Below are 17,808 nucleotides of genomic sequence, written 5' to 3'. Positions count from 1 at the left end.
TTTGTATCCCTTATGCATAGGACTATACCCAAGGAACACACACATAGTGGATCGGAAGGCGAGTTTGCGTGCATTATACTTATGCAAACTAGGCCAGCATGCGCAACCAAAGGTGCGAAGGAAAGTGTAATCGGGCTGAACTCCAAGAAGGCGATGGAAGGGCGTGTCCTTATGCAAAACAGGAGTAGGCATGCGATTTATAAGGTAGCAGGCAGTGAGGAACGCCTCGTCCCAATAGCGAAGAGGAAGAGACGAGTGGGCCAAGAGAGCTAACCCCGTCTCAACCAAGTGGCGGTGTTTTCGTTCAGCGATACCATTATGCTGAGATGTGTGTGGGAAACACACACGGTGAGAAATCCCGGTGCGCTGGAAATAGCGATGAAGTTTGTGATATTCACCACCCCAGTCAGATTGGACAACCCTAATCTTTGTGTTCAAAAGGCGCTCAACATGTGCTTGAAATGCATAGAAAACCTGCTCAACATTAGACTTGTGCTTAAGGAGGTAGATCCAACAAATATGAGAATAATCATCGACAAAACTAACATAATATTTGTAACCACCGGATGAAGCAATAGCAGGACCCCAAACATCAGAATGAACCAACTCAAGGGGAACAGTGGAAATACGATAAGAATCTTTATAAGGTAATTGTCGACTCTTAGCACGCTGACAAGCATCACAAACCAAAGTTTGACTAGAAGAAGAACACAAAAGATCGCTTTGCCTAACAATAGACTGGACTATATTATTCGAAGGATGACCGAGATGCTGATGCCACTGGGACGGAGTAATCTTGACGCTGGATGACGCATGACGGGATAATGAAGACGCACGGCTAAACGGGATGGGGTACAACCCGTCCTGGCTTCTACCGTGAAGAAGGGTGCGCCTCGTGGCCTTGTCCTTAACAAGGAAAAAGAATTTGTGAAATTCAACAAAGACGTCATTATCGCAAACAAGACGATAGACAGATAAAAGATGCTTGCTAATGTTTGGAACATGAAGAACATTGCGAAGCTGAAGAGATGAACCGGCTAAATTCGAATGACCAATATGCGAAATAGACAAACCTGCACCATTGGCCACTTGCACTTGGTCCGTCCCGCCATAGCGCTCATGCATGTGAAGGCGCTCAAGATCACTCGTTGGGTGATCCGTCGCACCAGAGTCCATGATCCAGTGCGGAGGGTTGTTGGAGGAGGTTGATGTTGTGTTGCCGGAGCGGGAGTTGTCATCGTAGCGATAGCGACATTTTGAGGCCTCATGTCCCCTAGTTCTTGCAGATTTGGCACTTGGGGCGCCAGCGACGGCCGTTGTTGCCTCCTCCATTGCGACCGTTGCCGCCACCATCGCGGCATCGGTCCTGGCCACCGCCATCACGGCGCCGATCCTGCTGCTGGTTGCCCGTGGAGCCTCCTGACGGGCGACGGTCTTGCTGCTGGTAGTTGGGCTGCTGCTGATAGCCGACCGACGCGCCACCAGATGGTCGACCAAGATTGGTCTGACCTGGACGCGACACAGCGTTCGCGGACGAGGTCCACTCATCGCCCTCGGCTTGCTGCGACTGTTGGAGCGCCTCATAGTTCAAGACCATGGAGTAGAAGGATGGCAACGTGACCGGAACGGTCGCCATGTTGAGCGATGCGGTGATGGGGTTGAAAGCCTGCCCGAGGCCAGTCAGCATGTAGTCGATGATGTTGTCATCGGAGAACGGAGAGCCGGCGGCGGCCATGGCGTCAGCAAGCTCCTTTACCTTCTGCATATACTCGCCCGCCGTCATGTCCTGCTTCTTCATCGCCTGAATCTGACGCTTGATGTGCCGAACCCCGGCACGGTTCTGCGCGCTGAACATGGACTGGACAGCAGTCCATGCCGCTGCGGCTGTGGAGCAGCCCAGCAACTGGCACGCGATGTCCTCCGTCATCGAGGAAAGAGGAGTCCAAGGACTTTCTGATCTTGTGTCCACCACCGGTGGTATTCGGAGTTGACCACGACGCGTGCATCGGCACCTTCCCCTTCGGTGAGGGTTTTGCTTGGTGCGGCCGTGGTGCCGTCGAGGTACCCATGGAGAGAGGCACCGGAGAGGTCTGTGAGGGTGAGGGCGCGCCACAACATGTAGTTGTTGCGGTCGAGACGAACGGTGATGGTGGGGGTGACTGCAGGAGCTGCGACGGTGGCTGCCGGAGGCGAGACGATGGCGCCGACGGTGGTGGAGAGGGGCAGCGATGCGCTGGTCATGGTGGCGGCCGAGATCGGATCAGAGGCGCTAGGGTTGAGAGGCGGCGGTGGGCTGATCAGGCTCTGATACCAAATTAAGTTTAGGGTTTCATGGGGCACAGCCCTCACGTGTCTCTCCTTTTTATAATGATCAGCATACTAGGTACAAGGGTACAACCGTACATGTATCGACAGCTGTATTTCTATACAAGATATACACTAGACCTATGTTAACACTGGATTCATTCTGGGTTGCCACGAGGCAAGGCACTCATGCTCCTCAAGCTGCGGGTGGAGCCCTGGATGCGGCGACGCGATGATCTGCTCTGTGGCTGGCGGCCGGGTGCTCTCTGTTCCTTTTTTGTCGGTTCATCTCCTCCTCGGCCGCCGACCGGTGGCGTCGGCGTTGGGGCTGCTGGTGCGGTTTACAATAATGGTAGTTGTCCTAGCGTTCCTCTTGTGTGAAGATGGAGACCTTCCTGAGGCCAGACCTTCTTGATCTAGCCAGCGTGTTGAGTTTCGGAAGGCCCACCAATGATTGTAACAGTGCAAGTTATGTCTGAAGTTTGCTGGATCGGGTGGTATTCGGTTGTGCGCACCCATGCTTTTATTCCGTCCGTTTGATTCTGGAGGGAGCGGCGCGAAGCTCTGTTCTGTGTTGCCATCTGATGACATTCTGATCCATGGTGAAATTAAAGGCAGAGAATATCATGAAGGCTGGATTAGATGACTAGCAATGGAGGTTCGAGTCTCGAGAAACTTGCTCGGTGTTTTGAGTTTTGCGGCAGCAATATGCAAGTGGAGGCGTGATACGCGTACAACACGCGTCCGTTGGGAACCCCAAGAGGAAGGTGTGATGCGTACAGCGGCAAGTTTTCCCTCAGTAAGAAACCAAGGTTTATCGAACCAGTAGGAGCCAAGAAGCACGTTGAAGGTTTATGGCGGCGAGATGTAGTGCGGCGCAACACCAGGGATTCCGGCACCAACGTGGAACCTGCACAACACAACCAAAGTACTTTGCCCCAACGAAACAGTGAGGTTGTCAATCTCACCGGCTGGCTGTAACAAAGAATTAGATGTATAGTGTGGATGATGATTGTTTGCAGAGAACAGTAGAACAAGTATTGCAGTAGATTGTATTCAATGTAAAAGAATGGACCGGGGTCCACAGTTCACTAGAGGTGTCTCTCCCATAAGATAAATAGCATGTTGGGTGAACAAATTACAGTTGGGCAATTGACAAATACAGAGGGCATGACAATGCACATACATGATATGATGAGTATTGTGAGATTTAATTGGGCATTACGACAAAGTACATAGACCGCTATCCAGCATGCATCTATGCCTAAAAAGTCCACCTTCAGGTTATCATCCGAACCCCTTCCAGTATTAAGTTGCAAACAACAGACAATTGCATTAAGTATGGTGCGTAATGTAATCAATAACTACATCCTCGGACATAGCATCAATGTTTTATCCCTAGTGGCAACAGCACATCCATAACCTTAGGGGCTTCTGTCACTCCCCCAGATTCATGGAGACATGAACCCACTATCGAGCATAAATACTCCCTCTTGGAGTTACAAGCATCAACTTGGCCAAAGCATCTACTAGTAACGGAGAGCATGCAAGATCATAAACAACACATAGATTGATAATCAACATAACATAGTATTCTCTATCCATCGGATCCCAACAAACACAACATATAGCATTACAGATAGATGATCTTGATCATGTTAGGCAGCTCACAAGATCCGACAATGAAGCATAATGAGGAGAAGACAACCATCTAGCTACTGCTATGGACCCATAGTCCAGGGGTGAACTACTCACTCATCACTCCGGAGGCGACCATGGCGGTGTAGAGTCCTCCGGGAGATGAATCCCCTCTCCGGCAGGGTGCCGGAGGCGATCTCCTGAATCCCCCGAGATGGGATTGGCGGCGGCGGCGTCTCTGGAAGGTTTTCCGTATCGTGGCTCTCAGTACTGGGGGTTTCGCGACGAAGACTATTTGTAGGCGGAAGGGCAGAGTCGGGAGAGTCACGAGGGGCCCACACACTAGGGCCGCGCGGCCAGCACCTGGGCCGCGCCGCCCTACTGTGGCGCCGCCTCGTGGCCCCACTTCGTCTTCTCTTCGGTCTTCTGGAAGCTTCGTGGCAAAATAGGCCCCTGGGCGTTGATTTCGTCCAATTCCGAGAATATTTCCTTACTAGGATTTCTGAAACCAAAAACAGCAGAAAACAGCAACTGGCTCTTCGGCATCTCGTTAATAAGTTATTGCTGGAAAATGCATAAATATGACATAAAGTATGCATAAAACATGTAGATATCATCAATAATGTGGCATGGAACATAAGAAATTATCGATACGTCGGAGACGTATCAGCATCCCCAAGCTTAGTTTCTGCTCGTCCCGAGAAGGTAAACGATAACAAAGATAATTTCTGGAGTGACATGCCATCATAACCTTGATCATACTATTGTAAGCATATGTATTGAATGCAGCGATCAAAACAATGTAAATGACATGAGTAAACAAATGAATCATATAGCAAAGACTTTTCATGAATAGTACTTCAAGACAAGCATCAATAAGTCTTGCATAAGAGTTAACTCATAAAGCAATAATTCATAGTAGAGACATTGAAGCAACACAAAGGAAGATGAAGTTTCAGCGGTTGCTTTCAACTTGTAACCTGTATATCTCATGGATAGTTGTCAATGTAAAGTAATATAACAAGTGCAATATGCAAGTATGTAGGAATCAGTGCACAGTTCACGCAAGTGTTTGCTTCTTGAGATGGAGAGAAATAGGTGAACTGACTCAACAATAAAAGTAAAAGAAAGGTCCTTCAAAGAGGAAAGCATCGATTGCTATATTTGTGCTAGAGCTTTAATTTTGAAAACAAGAAACAATTTTGTCAACGGTAGTAATAAAGCATATGTGTTATGTAAATTTTATCTTACAAGTTGCAAGCCTCATGCATAGTATACTAATAGTGCTCGCACCTTGTCCTAATTAGCTCGGATTGCCTGGATTATCATTGCAATGCACATGTTTTAACCAAGTGTCACAAAGGGGTACCTCTATGCCGCCTGTACAAAGGTCTAAGGAGAAAGCTCGCATCGGATTTCTTGCTATTGATTATTCTCAACTTAGACATCCATACCGGGACAACATAGACAACAGATAATGGACTCCTCTTTTATGCATAAGCATTCAACAACAATTAATTTTCTCATATGAGATTGAGGATATTTGTCCAAAACTGAAACTTCCACCATGGATCATGGCTTTAGTTAGCGGCCCAATGTTCTTCTCTAACATTATGCATGCTCTAACCATTTTAGTGGTAAATCTCCCTTACTTCAGACAAGACGGACATGCATAGCAAATCACATGATATTGAACAAAGAGTAGTTGATGGTGATGACCCACAAGTATAGGGGGTGTATCGTAGTATCTTCGATAAGTAAGAATGTCGATCCCAACGAGGAGCAGAAGGTGTTGACAAGCAGTTTCGATGAAGGATTCACTGTAAATGCTCACAGACAAGTATTCAGGGGGTTTTGATGTAACAGTTGAATAAAGTACGAGTAAGTAAAGTGCGAGAGTAATAATTGCAGCGAGTGGCCCAATCCTTTTTAGCACAAAGGACAAGCCGGTTTGTTTACTTATAATGACCAAGCGTTCTCGAGGACACACGGGATTTTAGTCTAGTGCTTTCGCTACATACGGCTAAATAATCTTCATTGTTATGATAAGTGTTGTGTGGGTGAACCTATGCTAATGTACCGCCCTTCCTAGGACTAATACATACTTGTGATTATACCCCTTGCAAGCATCCGCAACTACAAGAAAGTAATTAAGAATAAATCTAACCACAGCCTTAAACTCTGAGATCCTGCGATCCCTCCTGCATCGATATACCAACGGGGGTTTAGGTTTCTGTCACTCCGGCAACCCCGCAATTAGCAAACGAATACAAGATGCATTCCCCTAGGCCCATAAATGGTGAAGTGTCATGTAGTCGACGTTCACATGACACCACTAGAAGAATAACACCACAACTTAAATATCACACCATTGAATATTACTCATCCATAGTTCACTACTAACATTTAGACTTCACCCATGTCCTCAAGAACTAAACAAACTACTCACAGGACATCATATGGAACATGATCAGAGGTGATATGATGATGAATAACAATCTGAACATAAACTTGGTTCAATGGTTTCACTCAATAGCATCAACAACAAGTATGAATAGATACCGGGAGAGTTTCCCCTATCAAACAATCAAGATCAAACCCAAATTGCTACGGCGGTGACGAGGTGCTGCGGAGGAGATGGCGGTGATGATGGTGGAGATGATGATGATGGTGATGGAGATGATGTCCAGCTCGATGACGGTGACGATGGCGTCGATTTCCCCCTCCCGGAGGGAATTTCCCCGGCGGATTCCTGCCCGCCGGAGAGCTCTTTTCTCTCTGGTGTTCTCCGCCCCGCAGAGGCGGCTGTAACTCTTCGTGAGGAACCCTCTGTGGCTTAGGTCTTCGGGACGAAGGGTTTCGCGAAGAAAAGGAGGCGAAAGGGGTCGTGGGCCCCCCAAACCACATGGCGGCGCGGCCAGGGCATGGGCCGCGCCGCCCTAGGGTGTGGGCCCACCCTGGGTCCTCCTGGCTCCTCCTTCTGGCTTCCTTCGTCATCTTGAAAAATAGGATTTTTGGTATAATTTCCTCCCACAGTTGATCTTCCGAAATATTGTATTCTGACGGTGCTTTTTCCAGCAGAATCCTGGCTCCGGTGCTTGATCCTCCAATAATGATGAAACATGCAAAATAGATGAAATAACATAAGTATTGTGTCCCAATATGAAATATATCAATGAATAACAGCAAATTATGATATAAAATAGTGATGCAAATTGGACGTATCAACTCCCCCCAAGCTTAGACTTCGCTTGTCCCCAAGCGAAACTGAGCTCGATAGACAGGACCACATGTTTATGGAGTGAAGAGTCGATAAATAAAATACGGACAAGAAGCATCATATTCATTCACACAGGACATTATAGTAAACAACCTCTTATAACTCATCTTGAAACAAGTATAAGGTAGTCACAAGTAAAGGTACATAAGAAATCATAATTGGTGATGGCAAACTTCGTTCTTGGTCAGAGAACAATTAATGATTATATTTATCTCATTGAGCAGCGCTCTCATGTTAAAGTTTATAAGGCACAACTTGCATACTCAATCATAATGGTCTTTTCATGATCATTGATAACTTGCAAAGCTATATTCATTCAGATAAAACTTGTACTAAACAAGGAAGAATAAAAGACATGATGTAGCGAATCACAATATAATGGTTTGATCACAACTACTCAAATGCTTGCTTGAGATGGAGGGAAATAGGTTTACTGACTCAACATAAAGTAAAAGATAGGCCCTTCGCAGAGGGAAGCAGTGATTAAATCATGTGCTAGAGCTTTTTCAGTTTTGCAATCATATAAAGAGAATAAAAGTAACATTTTGAGAGGTGTTTGTTGTTGTCAACGACTGGTAGCGGGTACTCTAACCCCCTTGCCAAACAACCTCCAAAGAGCGGCTCCCATATTATTTTCATTTTGTGTGGCACTCCTTCCAACCTTTTCTTTCACAAACCATGGCTAACCGAATCCTCGGGTGCCTGCCAACAATCTCATACCATGAAGGAGTGCCTTTTTATCTTAGCTTTATTATGATGATGACACTCCCCCCAACCTTTGCTTACACAAGCCATGGCTAACCGAATCCTCGGGTGCCGTCCATCAATCACATACCATGGAGGAGTGTCTATTTAATTTAATTAATTTGGGACTGGGAATCCCATTGCCAGCTCTTTTTGCAAAATTATTGGATAAGCGGATGAAGCCACTAGTCCATTGGTGGAAGTTGCCCAACAAGATTGAAAGATAAAACACCACATACTTCCTCATGAGCTATGAAACATTGACACAAATTAGAGATACTAAGTTTTGAATTGTTTAAAGGTAGCACATGAAGTATTTACTTGGGATGGCAGAAAATACCATGTAGTAGGTAGGTATGGTGGACACAAATGACATAGGTTTGGGTTAAGGTTTGGATGCACGAGAAGTATTCCCTCTCAGTACAGGTCTTTGGCTAGCAAGGTTAATTAGCAAGCATAAGAGTCGAGGGAAACAAACAAATATACATATGATAGAAACAATCATGCATCTTCCTTGTAAGCACAAACAATCTTAACTTTAGAATAATAAGCTATGAGCTAACAAGAAAGAAAGACAATGAAACATCTATATGTATTTCTCTTTTCTAACTAAACCTCAAAGTGTTGTTGCTATTGACCAATGCTAAGTTTGCCAAAACCAAATAGATTTATTCAATGCTCCCAAAGTGATACCAATACTAACAACAAGGTAAATCATACAATAGAGATTGCAAACTAGAATAAGATGTGCAATATGTAAATGATAAAACTTCTCATTAATATTCCATAACGATAACTCACACCAAGGGATACATAGATAACCAACTAAAGGAGAGATACTTCCAAACTGCAACCCATCTTATATGATAACTTCCCTACTCATGATATGACACTACTTGACAATAAAAGTAAAAGGTAGTGATAATGTGATACCGCGGCACTCCCCCAAGCTTGGAACAAACCAAGGGGATGCCAATACCGATGATGAATTACTCCTGCGGAGATGGTGGTGATGAATTCCCGTCATCAAACTTCCAAGGAAGAGGCTCTCCATCAAGAAACGACATCTTGGTCTCGGGGATCCTGAAACTAGCAGCACGGCTTATGTATTTAAACCTGTTTTCATACTCACAGTTCTGATTCTGAAAATCATAGAGTTGTGCTTGGAGCTTGTTGGTGGTGTCGTGAAGTGAGAGGATGTCGCTCCAAAGCTTTGCAGTTTCCTTCTCATGTTCAGCAATGAGTTCAGACACAATTCTGTGGAAGATATCCACCTCACGCTCAGCCATCTTCTTGTATTTGAAAACCTCTTGTTCTAGCTTCTCCATCCTGTCTTCCAGGCTTCCTTCTCCTTTAGGACCCTGGACATCCTTGACCTGCAGTTCTCCTTCAACGAGCAGCAACTCCTTGGGGTGCATCCTCAGCTCCTCCATGTACAAGTTGCCAACATCCTTGCTGGAGCTGTCCTTCGGAGTTTCCGACGAAGACATGATGGCTCTAGATCCGAAGCAAATCCTGGCAGAAACAACTCGAAACAAAACACGTCGAGAAAACGATATACGGACCTCCAGGGGTCCGGGGGATTATATAGCAAAATTTTTCACGACAAACGGAAAGTACCAGATCGAACCAGAGTCGGAAAGGGGCGACGGGGCGGCCAAACCATAGGTCGGCGCGGCCCCAGGCTTGGCCGCGCCGGCCTATGGTGGCGCCCCCTCGTGCGTCCTTTCCACTCCGTTTCGAACTCGTAATTTTTCATATTTTCTAAAAACAGCAAAAATATTGTTCGGAAAGTAAATTGCGTACTTTTCATTACCAGTACTGTTACCTATTCAAAGCTGAGTTCTGGCGGACTGTCAATTTGCCCTTTGATGAAGGCTTCCGGTGTTTCTACTTGAATAATATCAATATCAACATTATAGGAATCACCTGAGATATAATGCTTGAGTCTTTGTCCATTCACCACTTGCGTAGCATTGCCTTGGAGAGAGCTAATTTTGATTGCTCCTGAACGGTACACCTCCTCGACAACATATGGTCCTTCCCATTTTGAGAGTAATTTCCCTGCAAAGAATCTGAGACGAGACCGATACAATAGGACTTTATCCCCAATATTAAATTCTCTTTTGATAATCCTTCTATCATGCCATTTTTTAACTTTCTCTTTAAAGAGTTTAGCATTTTCATAAGCTTCACTTCTCCATTCATCTAGAGAACTTAATTGCAACAACCTCTTATCACCGGCAAGTTTAGGATCTTTATTTAATTCTCTAACAGCCCAATAAGCTTTGTGCTCTAGTTCTAAAGGTAAATGACAAGCTTTCCCATAAACCATTTTATAAGGTGACATTCCCATGGGATTTTTATAAGCAGTTCTATAAGCCCATAGTGCATCCTTCAATTTACTAGCCCAATTCTTTCTAGTTTTATTAACGGTCTTTCCCAAAATAGATTTAATCTCTCTATTCGATAATTCTACTTGACCACTAGTTTGAGGATGATAAGCGGAAGCAATTCTATGATTAATACCATACTTAGCAAGAGTTTTTCTAAAACCTCCATGAATAAAATGAGAACCTCCATCAGTCATAATATATCTAGGTACTCCAAATCTAGGAAAAATAATATCTAAAAGCATTCTTAAAGAGGTCTCACCATCAGCACTTTTTGTAGGTATAGCTTCCACCCATTTAGTAACATAATCAACAGCAACAAGTATGTGAGTGTTACCTTCTGAAGACGGAAAAGGTCCCATGAAGTCAAATCCCCAACAATCAAACGGTTCAATAACAAGAGTATAATTCATTGGCATTTCATTACGTCTGGAGATATTACCAACCCTTTGGCATTCATCACAAGATAAAATAAACTTTCTCGCATCTTTGAAGAGAGTTGGCCAATAAAAACCTGATTGTAGAACCTTTTGCGCGGTTCTTTCTCCGGCGTGATGTCCTCCATAAGCACTACCATGACATTTACTCAATATCTCTTGTTGTTCATATTCGGGAACACATCTTCGCATAATACCATCCACTCCTTCTTTATATAAGTGTGCGTCATCCCAAAAATAATGCCTCAAGTCATAAAAGAACTTCCTCCTTTGCTGAGCTGAAAAGGTTGGAGGCAAGTACTTGGAAACAATAAAGTTAGCATAATCAGCATACCAAGGACTGTCTCGCGAGCTCACCTTTATTACAGCCAATTGTTCATTTGGAAAACTATCATTAACAGGAACAGGATCATAAGCAATGTTTTCCAATCTAGACAAATTATCAGCAACAGGATTATCAGCACCTTTCCTATCTACAATATGTAAATCAAATTCTTGCAAAAGAAGTACCCATCTAATAAGCCTCGGCTTAGCATCTTTCTTTGTCATTAGGTATCTAATTGCAGCATGATTAGTATGAATAGTAACTTTTGAATCAACAATATAAGATCTAAATTTATCACAAGCAAAGACTACAGCTAATAATTCCTTTTCAGTTGTAGCATAATTTCTTTGAGCAGCATCAAGAGTTTTACTAGCATAATGAATAACATTCAGTTTTTTATCTACTCGCTGTCCAAGAACAGCGCCTACAGCAAAATCACTAGCATCACACATAATTTCAAATGGTAAGTTCCAATCAGGAGGTTCAACTATAGGAGCAGTTGTTAAGGCTTTCTTAAGAGTTTCAAAAGCTTCCTTACAATCATCATCAAAAACAAATGGTACATCTTTTTGAAGAAGATTAGTAAGAGGTTTTGAAATCTTGGAGAAATCTTTAATAAATCTCCTATAAAACCCAGCATGACCAAGAACACTACGAATACCTTTAACATCCCTTGGATAGGGCATCTTCTCAATTGCTTCAACTTTAGCTCTATCAACTTTAATACCTCTCTCAGAAATTTTATGTCCCAATACAATTCCTTCATTAACCATAAAGTGGCATTTCTCCCAATTAAGAACAAGGTTAGTTTCTTCACATCTCTGCAAAACTTTATCAAGGTTTCGCAAGCAACTATCAAATGAATTCCCATAGACGGAAAAATCATCCATGAATACCTCTACAATACTCTCACAAAAACCATGAAAAATAGCAGACATGCATCTTTGAAAAGTAGCAGGAGCATTACATAAACCAAAAGGCATACGTCTATAAGCATAAGTTCCATAAGGACAAGTAAAAGTGGTTTTCTCTTGATCTTTAGCTTTAACAGCAATTTGTGAAAACCCGGAATAACCATCAAGAAAACAAAAATGAGTATTTTTAGACAATCTTTCTAACATTTGATCAATAAATGGTAAAGGGTAATGATCTTTCTTAGTGACTTTATTAACTTTTCGAAAATCAATGCACATTCTATACCCTACAACTACTCTTTGAGGGATGAGCTCATCATTATCATTAGGCACAACAGTCATTCCTCCTTTCTTGGGAACGCAATGTACAGGACTAACCCATCTACTATCAGCAATAGGATATATAATACCAGCTTCAAGAAGTCGTAATACCTCATTTCTTACCACTTCCTTCATCTTCGGAATTAGACGACGCTGATGTTCAACAACAGGCTTTGCATCATCTTCCATATTAATAGCATGTTGGCAAATAGAAGGAGAAATCCCCTTCAAATCATCAAGAGTGTAGCCAATAGCTCCTCGGTGCTTCTTCAATATTTCCAATAACCTTTCTTCCTCAATCCCTGAAAGCTTAGAACTAATAATAACAGGATATATTTTCTTATCATCAATATGAGCATATTTAAGATTATCAGGCAAAGGCTTTAAATCAAAAACAGGATCTTCCTTTGGTGGAGGTGTTGTACCCAAATCTTCCACCGGTAAATCATGCTTGAGAATAGGTTGGCGAAGAAAAATTTCCTCAAGCTCATCTCTTTCTTTCCTAAAAACTTCACTCTCGCTATCCTCCAAATGTTGCTGCAAAGGATTATTAGGAACAAGAACAATAGATGCACATTGCTCCATTTTAAGATCATTACTAGGCAAGTCAGCTTTATAAGGAGTTTTAGTAAATTTAGAGAAGTTAAACTCATAAGATTCACCAGCAAATTTAGTCAAAATTTTCTCTTTCTTGCAATCTATAATAGCTCCACAAGTATTTAGAAAAGGTCTACCAAAAATAATAGGACAATAATCGCTAGCAGCAGAACCAAGTACCAAAAAGTCAGCAGGATATTTAATCTTACCGCATAATACTTCCACATCTCGAACAATACCAATTGGAGAAATAGTTTCTCTATTAGCCAGCTGAATAACCACATCAATATCTTCAAGTTCACAAGAATCAATTTCGTGCATAATCTCCGTGTAAAGCTCATAAGGAATAGCACTAACGCTTGCACCAATATCACATAATCCATAATAGCAATGATCACCAATTCTAACAGATAGCATAGGAACACTAGCTTGTTTGGGTTTATTAGGATGTGAAACAATATTAGAAGCATCTTCACAGAAAATAATATGACCATCCTCCACATTTTCAGTCACAAGATCTTTAATTATTGCAACAGCAGGTTCAACTTTTATTTGTTCTTCAGGTTCTACAGGTTTCTTTTCACTTTTATGAACCGCACTATTTATAACAGAGTACTCCTTCATTTTAGCAGGGAAAGGAGTTTTTTCAATATAAGCTTCAGGAATAATATGATCAGCAGTTTCAACTACAACACATTTATTAATAGATGAATCAATTTTATCTTCATACGGTTCATGATACTTATCAAAATTCTTCTTAGGCAATTCATAATGAGAGGCAAAAGCTTTATAAAGATTTACAACAACTTGAGAATCAAGACCATATGTAGCACTCATATTACGAAATTTATCAGTATCCATAAAAGCTTCAATGCATTTATAATCATAAATTATACCTGATTCTCTATCCTTGTCGTTCTCCCAACCTTCAGTATTTTCTTGGATCCGATCAAGAAGGTCCCTTTTAAAATCTTCTTTGTTGCGTGTAAATGATCCAGAACAAGAAGTATCCAGCAAGGTCTTGTCTTGAAAAGAAAGTCTTGCATAGAAATTATCAATAATAACATTACCAGGAAGCTCATGAATGGGGCATTTGAGCATTAAAGACTTCAATCTCCCCCAAGCTTGGGCAATATTCTCTCCATCATGAGGCCAAAAATTATATATGCGATTCCGATCCTTATGAATTTCACTTGGAGGATAGAACTTAGAATAAAACCGGGGCACAATATCATTCCATTCAAGAGAATCCCCATTATCCAGTAATTTATACCAATGCGCCGCTTTACCAGACAGCGATAAAGAGAATAGTTTCTTCCTCACTTCATCCATAGCAATACCTGCACATTTGAATAACCCGCATAATTCATGCAAAAACAGTAAATGATCACCGGGATGGACAGTTCCATCCCCTTCATAGCGGTTATCCATAACACGTTCAATAATTTTCGTAGGTATTTTATATGGTATCACTTCCTCACCTGGCGCCTCATCCACTACCGTTGCAGTAGTAGTAGATTTCCCAAATAAAAATTGAAGAGAAGATCTCTCCATAATGACTTATAGCAGCAGGCAGAAATAAAATCAGCACAACAGTAAAGGTTTTCCTTACCAATTCCACTTACCAATAGCGCTTCACTCCCCGGCAACGGCGCCAGAAAATAGTCTTGATGACCCACAAGTATAGGGGGTGTATCGTAGTATCTTCGATAAGTAAGAATGTCGATCCCAACGAGGAGCAGAAGGTGTTGACAAGCAGTTTCGATGAAGGATTCACTGTAAATGCTCACAGACAAGTATTCAGGGGGTTTTGATGTAATAGTTGAATAAAGTACGAGTAAGTAAAGTGCGAGAGTAATAATTGCAGCAAGTGGCCCAATCCTTTTTAGCACAAAGGACAAGCCGGTTTGTTTACTTATAATGACCAAGCGTTCTCGAGGACACACGGGATTTTAGTCTAGTGCTTTCGCTACATACGGCTAAATAATCTTCATTGTTATGATAAGTGTTGTGTGGGTGAACCTATGCTAATGTACCGCCCTTCCTAGGACTAATACATACTTGTGATTATACCCCTTGCAAGCATCCGCAACTACAAGAAAGTAATTAAGAATAAATCTAACCACAGCCTTAAACTCTGAGATCCTGCGATCCCTCCTGCATCGATATACCAACGGGGGTTTAGGTTTCTGTCACTCCGGCAACCCCGCAATTAGCAAACGAATACAAGATGCATTCCCCTAGGCCCATAAATGGTGAAGTGTCATGTAGTCGACGTTCACATGACACCACTAGAAGAATAACACCACAACTTAAATATCACACCATTGAATATTACTCATCCATAGTTCACTACTAACATTTAGACTTCACCCATGTCCTCAAGAACTAAACGAACTACTCACGGGACATCATATGGAACATGATCAGAGGTGATATGATGATGAATAACAATCTGAACATAAACTTGGTTCAATGGTTTCACTCAATAGCATCAACAACAAGTATGAATAGATACCGGGAGAGTTTCCCCTATCAAACAATCAAGATCAAACCCAAATTGCTACGGCGGTGACGAGGTGCTGCGGAGGAGATGGCGGTGATGATGGTGGAGATGATGATGATGGTGATGGAGATGATGTCCAGCTCGATGACGGTGACGATGGCGTCGATTTCCCCCTCCCGGAGGGAATTTCCCCGGCGGATTCCTGCCCGCCGGAGAGCTCTTTTCTCTCTGGTGTTCTCCGCCCCGCAGAGGCGGCTGTAACTCTTCGTGAGGAACCCTCTGTGGCTTAGGTCTTCGGGACGAAGGGTTTCGCGAAGAAAAGGAGGCGAAAGGGGTCGTGGGCCCCCCAAACCACATGGCGGCGCGGCCAGGGCATGGGCCGCGCCGCCCTAGGGTGTGGGCCCACCCTGGGTCCTCCTGGCCCCTCCTTCTGGCTTCCTTCGTCATCTTGAAAAATAGGATTTTTGGTATAATTTCCTCCCACAGTTGATCTTCCGAAATATTGTATTCTGACGGTGCTTTTTCCAGCAGAATCCTGGCTCCGGTGCTTGATCCTCCAATAATGATGAAACATGCAAAATAGATGAAATAACATAAGTATTGTGTCCCAATATGAAATATATCAATGAATAACAGCAAATTATGATATAAAATAGTGATGCAAATTGGACGTATCAATGGCGTCCCCAGGAACATGGTTATCGCACAACAAGCAACTTAATAAGAGATAAAGTGCATAAGTACATATTCAATACCACAATAGTTTTTAGGCTATTTGTCCCATGAGCTATATATTACAAAGGTGAAGAATGGAAATTTTAAAGGTAGCACTCAAGAAATTTACTTTGGAATGGCGGAGAAATACCATGTAGTAGGTAGGTATGGTGGACACAAATGGCATAGTGGTTGGCTCAAGGATTTTGGATGCATGAGAAGTATTCCCTCTCGACACAAGGTTTAGGCTAGCAAGGCTATTTGAAACAAACACAAGGATGAACCGGTGCAGCAAAACTCACATAAAAGACATATTGTAAACATTATAAGACTCTACACCGTCTTCCTTGCTATTCAAACTCAATACTAGAAATTATCTAGACCTTAGAGAGACCAATTATGCAAACCAAATTTTAGCATGCTCTATGTATTTCTTCATTAATAGGTGCAAAGTATATGATGCAAGAGCTTAAACATGAGCACAACAATTGCCAAGTATCACATTATCCAAGACATTTTAGCAATTACTACATGTATCATTTTCCAATTCCAACCATATAACAATTTAACGAAGAAGAAACTTTCGCCATGAATATTATGAGTAAAGCCTAAGGACATACTTGTCCATATGCAACAGCGGAGCGTGTCTCTCTCCCACACAATGAATGCTAGGATCCATTTTATTCAAACAAAACAAAAACAAAAACAAACAGACGCTCCAAGCAAAGTACATAAGATGTGATGGAATAAAAATATAGTTTCACTAGAAGAACCTGATAATGTTGTTGATGAAGAAGGGGATGCCTTGGGCATCCCCAAGCTTAGACGCTTGAGTCTTCTTGATATATGCAGGGGTGAACCACCGGGGCATCCCCAAGCTTAGAGCTTTCACTCTCCTTGATCATATTGTATCATCTCCCTCTCTTGATCCTTGAAAACTTCCTCCACACCAAACTCAAAACAACTCATTAGAGGGTTAGTGCACAATTAAAATTTATATGTTCAGATATGACATAATCATTCTTAACACTTCTGGACATTGCACAAAGCTACTGAAAGTCAATGGAATCGAAAAATCCATCAAGCATAGCAAAACAGGCAATGCGAAATAAAAGGCAGAATCTGTCAAAACAGAACAGTTCGTAAAGACGAATTTTATTGAGGCACCAGACTTGCTCAAATGAAAATGCTAAAATTGAATGAAAGTTGCGTACATATCTGAGGATCACTCACGTAAATTGGCATAATTTTATGAGTTACCTACAGAGAATTAGGCCCAGATTCGTGACAGCAAAGAAATCTGTTTCTGCGCAGTAATCCAAATCTAGTATGAACCTTACTATCAAAGACTTTACTTGGCACAACAATGCACAAAACTAAGATAAGGAGAGGTTGCTACAGTAGTAACAACTTCCAAGACTCAAATATAAAATAAAAGTACTGTAGTAAAAACACGGGTTGTCTCCCATAAGCGCTTTTCTTTAACGCCTTTCAGCTAGGCGCAGAAAGTGTATATCAAGTATTATCAAGAGACGAAGTGTCAACATCATAATTTGTTCTAATAATAGAGTCAAAAGGTAACTTTATTATCTTTCTAGGGAAGTGTTCCATACCTTTCTTGAGAGGAAATTGATA

The sequence above is a fragment of the Lolium perenne genome, chromosome 2 (genome assembly GCF_019359855.2).
Source record: "Lolium perenne isolate Kyuss_39 chromosome 2, Kyuss_2.0, whole genome shotgun sequence".
NCBI classification, from domain to species: domain Eukaryota; kingdom Viridiplantae; phylum Streptophyta; class Magnoliopsida; order Poales; family Poaceae; genus Lolium; species Lolium perenne.
This window is presented reverse-complemented; position numbering follows the sequence as displayed.